Source organism: Plasmopara halstedii (assembly GCF_900000015.1).
Source record: "Plasmopara halstedii genome assembly, contig: Scaffold_323, whole genome shotgun sequence".
Taxonomy (NCBI): domain Eukaryota; phylum Oomycota; class Peronosporomycetes; order Peronosporales; family Peronosporaceae; genus Plasmopara; species Plasmopara halstedii.
The window spans coordinates 1,229,762-1,235,040 of NW_020187244.1; positions in this window are offsets into that span (position 1 = coordinate 1,229,762).

The following is a 5,279-nucleotide window of genomic DNA, read 5'->3' on the forward strand; positions in this document are numbered from 1 at the left end:
GGCGCCGATTTCAAAGAAGGAAGTAGCGATGAGCTATGGTCGATATCTTCTCCCCACAACAAATTGTGAAAAAGAATATTTGATTGTTGTAGGCGGTGGGTTTATACATAAAGCTAGGAAATATCTATTTAATGGGATAATGATTTTGCGTTTATAAACTGCGTAAACTAGCAAACATAAAATGTATAAAATGTTTTAGACATTGAGTCCCGACCAACCGTTGGTAACGATCTGGGCATCGTCGCGGGGTCCACGGCGGGGTGCAGGATACGTTCGAAATAGTTTTTAACGATGAAATAGGACACCTAGTCCAAGACTTGTGCAGCAGGTAGGCCAAGCGCAATGAGCGCCTTCTCCTTGGACAACAGCCAGGCCGTGTATTGCCGGAGCTTTAGGAACTTTGCCGGTCTCAAGGGGCCCAGCTCGTCTACTGCAGGCTTAAGAAATCAAAACGCAGTGATTACGGTGTCATCGTCTGTAGTTGCTCGCCGCGCTGTTGTGGATCTCCTACATATCGATGCGTGTAGTCCCCAGGAGCAAAACGTGCGCATAAATTACCTCGTGAGCGCTTTTTCAATACTCAGAAAGTCACTTCCCACGATTACCGTTTGCGCTTGGAGCAGCAGCGGTGGGATAGAAGAGACGCGTCTGCAAAAACCACTGTATACGTTCAAAGACTCCGCCAGAGCGGGATCGTAGAGTAGCTTAAGTCAGCCCACATAGAACACTGGATGTGTAACAGGGTCACAAAAGATGGTGTGATAATACAATGGTATGGGTGATATGAGAAGGTCTGACCACACGATGGTTTGGCAACCCTTAAACAGCAAGGCAGTACGTGGCTGGAACAGACAATAGTTACTTATTAAATTAGGGTTTACTAAATAGATAGGAGAACCTATGAATTTTAGATATAGGCGGCTTTGCCGCAGATAAAACCGAGAAATGCAGTTTATATTTTGAATAGAAGATTAATTATTCTTGAGATAAGGTGGGCTCTTGGAGTAAGTGGATTGCGATCCGCTACACTCATACTGGTTCTACGTATAGAACGAAGGTCACCAACCTAAACCAGGCTTCCTCCGAGCGAAAAAGCAACGGCAGCCCCGCTGCTCTTGGTAGAACTTGTAATCAATCTACACCTGAGTCGTTAAGACTAACACTCTTTGAGGATGGGGCAGTTCTACTATTTGCCCCGGGGCATGCAGGACGGACTTAAAAAGCTGATGTCTCTGCTTGGCCCAGAGGGCGTGGAGCACCTCGCTGCGCAAGGGCCCGAGGCCATAATCGCGCGCCTAGAGGCGTTTTCAAGGTATGAAAATGCTCTGTAAGAGTACTTACAGCGGCAGAAGCTGTAAGCGTCGACTGCGTCTATGACGCCACCGTCGACGACGGATGATTCATTCCGATTCAGGCCTCTCATGGTGAGCGTTAAGACCTTCAGGGGAAAGGATGGGGAGAATCTTCTACTCTGGGTGAGAGAAGCCGATGTGGCTATCACATCCGCCATCTTCCAGAATGAGCAACAGCGCGTGACGCTAGTCATCTCCAAGCTCGGAGGCCGAGCGCAAGAATAAGCCTAACGTGCGGTGCTTCGGTTGAGGTTGCGCTCCTCTCCTGGAAGGAGCTGAAATGTCAGCTTCTGCGAGTGTTCTTGCCGCCTAATCAAGCAAATCGTGCGGGATCGCGTTTCCTTGCTTTCCGACAGTGCAAAAAAGAATTAATGGACTTTGACCAAGGGTGAAGAACACTCATTGCCGTGATGGTAGCAGATCCTCTTCCCGAGGCGGTCGTAGTGACCGTCTTTATTGGATGGTATCCGCACTGGCGTGGCCAGGATGGAAGTATTCCGTATGCATCCGTCTGCTTTCGAAGAAGCGGTGAATATGACACTGAATGCCGCATTCAACTTTAGGTCGGTTGATGTGCACCCTCGAGCGGGCATGAGCCAATGGATCTCCGCTATGCTGACAAGTAGGAGGTAAAGCTATGAGCTGCCGAGCAGCGTGTAAATACTTGACGGTGTTTTGTCTGTGGAGACACCCGTCACCTCTTCTCTTTTTGGAGACAATGTCCTGAATTACCGAAGGATATTACGGATCCGACGGATCCGTCAAGACCGACGATCCACTTCGTGCGTTCAGCCCCTATTGGTGTCCTCCCGTACAGCTTTACCCAGAAGCGACGACGAATTGATCTCCATTCTCGTATAATGACCACTTCGGCTAAGTCGCCTGCCTTCAGGACACTGCTGGACTCTTCAAAGGACATTTTGGTCAGCTTAAGAAGAGCATCGAGCTTCATGGGTAACGTCGCCGTCTTCCTCCCCCGTTACATCGCTGATGAGAGTGTATAGCTGTGCGCTATCATATACGGTAGACACACCCTGAGTCAGCGTCGACGTTCTGCGTCTTGCAGATAAAAAGTGACGTCGCTGTTGCGTCTCCACGGAGGTCTTATGTCTCGACGAGATCAGTGGGAACATGTACTCTCTGCTTCACCGGAGCCTTGATATTATTAACAGCATTCGGCGAAGAGCTGCTATTTCCGCCGTTTTCGACCAGTGGATAACGTGCCACTCCACGCAAATCTGGAGGGCCTTGCCCAAGATGCTTCAGGCCTCGTCCGACTATGCCACTCTTGGCATGCAGCAACTGCTTCAAAACGTGAGCAGTGCTCAGTGCATTACGTGCCACTCCACGAGCATCACTATGGCCTCAACCTTGATGCCTCGGGTCTGGTCGGGCCATGCCACTCTTGGCCTGCAGCACCTGCTTCGTAACGAGAAAGGGCTTAGTGGGTTACGTACCACTCAACGTGCATCCCTGGGGTCTCGCCCTCGATGTCTCGGCCCATGGTCCACCATGCCACGCTTGGCATGCAGCAACCGCGCCTTTACTTGAGCAGCGCTCAGTAAGTTACGTGCTACTCCACCTTCACCCGCGAGCATTGCTCAGGACTCTTGTCCAGTACACCCTTGGTGTTTGACAGCTCAATTACTCCGAACTCCAGCACGTTGACCGTCCCGGCCCAGTGCCTGTACCAATAGCGCTTATGCTTCCTAGCAGGGGTGGGTTACTGATTAAAGCTGAACCAGGAGACGTGCGCGTACTTTGACCTCCAGTCGATCCATAGCTCATGGCTTTTCAGCCATGCCATACATTGATTCCAATTTTAAAACCAGGGAGCGTGTCACGCTATAAAAGTCAAGAAACTTGACAACGAGGTCCACAGGGACCCTCGGCACCGTGATACAAGTCCTCGTCGCTGTCATAATGGTGTCACTCAACCAAGCTTCTAGCGCCTTAATATACAGCTGACTTCCTTCAATCGTGGATATTTGCCCAACGCCCTAGATCGATAGGGATCTTCCATGGATTCTCATAGCCCTTCACGGTCGCCTTTACGACCAGAAGACCCGGCTTGTATACACGTTCCGTGTCCAAGAGTACGATGTTTTTTCGGGGCTGGGCCCTACCTCTTGGAGGCACAACAGGACTCAGTTCTTCCCCAGTAGGGCGCCGCCCCGCGCCTACTGGGTTTTCTATTTTTCCTGCGAAACTAGACTGATTACAAGCGAGACGTCGGTTCAACGAACGCTGACAAGGGACAAATAGTCCGAAGGTGACGGGTGTCTTACAGAAAAAAATGTCGTGTGTTTACACGCTGCTCGGCCGCTCGGAGCTCTCCGTCTTATTTCTCAGCATAGCTGAGATCCATTGGCTCAGGCCTGCTTGACTAGCTCTGAGGGTATGCATTCCGACCAAGTCGTGCCGACTTAAAGTTGAGTACGGCATTCAATGCCACATTCGTCGCTTCTTCAAAGGAAGACGGATGCACACGGAAGACTTTTATTCTGGTCACGCCAGTACGAGGCCCCCCATAAAGACGGTCATTGTGACCGCCTCGGGTAGAGGTTCGGCTGCTATCCCGACAATAGAGTACGCAACTCTAGGACAAAGTCCACCGATTTCTTGTTGCCTTGTCGGGCGACAGAAAAACGCGATTGCACGCAATAGGCCTGACTAGGTGGCGTCAACACTCCTAATAACTGCAGCAACAGCTGTTTTAAACCACAAGATCGCACGTCAGTGCCCATTCCAGCTCTCGACTACCGAGCTTATAGATAGCTAGCACCATGAGCTGTTGCTCATTCAGGAGCATGGCCGATGCCGTAGCCATCTTTGCCTCTCTCATCTAGAGCAGGAGATTTGCTCCATCATCACGCTCGAAGGTCTTCACGCAAGCCTGGATCGAGAGGAGTCAACTGTCGTCGACGATGGCGTCATGGACGCAGTCGAATCCGACATCTTCTGCTGTAAATGCTCTAGCAGAGCATTTCCTTATTTGAAAACGACTCTTGGGGCGTGCTTATACTTCAGGTCCTTGCGAAGCGAGAAGTTGCATGACCAAGTAGGGATATCAGCTGTTTGAGCCCGTCCTGCATGCCCTAGTGCAAATAGGAGAATAAATTCATCCGCACAAAGGATCAGTCGTAACGACTCAGCTGTAGATCGACTACAAGTGCTACCAAGTGTAGTGGGGCTGCCGTAGCGCTGTGCTTAGAGGTAGCAAAGCTAAGGTCGCTGACCTTACGTTCTATACCAGAACCAGTATGAGTGTGGCATCGCAATCCGTTAGCTTCAAGAGTACCCAAAACCTTAACCCAAGGCAAATGCACTCTTCTGTTCAGGATTAAAACTATGTTTTGTGTGTGTGTTTTTTTTTGCGGCAGAGCCGCCTATATCTCAATCTATTGTTTTTTTCTAGTTAAATAGGAAAACAAATTGAAATGCATGACTACGGGCAGTTTCTGTACATAGTGGCTTCTTGTTAAGGTGTCACCGCACCATTGTGACGTCACATCATCTTGTGTGTCCCACTCCTTTATACCAGGGTACGTGTACCCTGGAATAAAATACGCCGGAAAATCTTTGTCTATATAGGTATCGTACATTTTCGCACGCAGTAGACCTGTTTCATTCAGAAAGCGAGACATTTTTCGCCTCTGCTCTCAATGTGCTAGACACTTAGCAAAAGTGGCCTGACTGAATCGTTCCTGAAGCTGTATCTCCTGTCCATTTTCATAATTCAAGGCAGGGGGTTTACTGCTTCCGACCCGTGCACCGCCAACTGTTTTATCGTCTCAGTTAGAATAAAATACCGATCGAGTGTGCCTTGTCTATCCGAGGAGAATGAGTCAGCAACAGGTGAACCAGCCTGTAACGGGGTTACATGAGAGTGACCCGTCACTCTCCCAAGGGAGCTGTGTTGTGGCA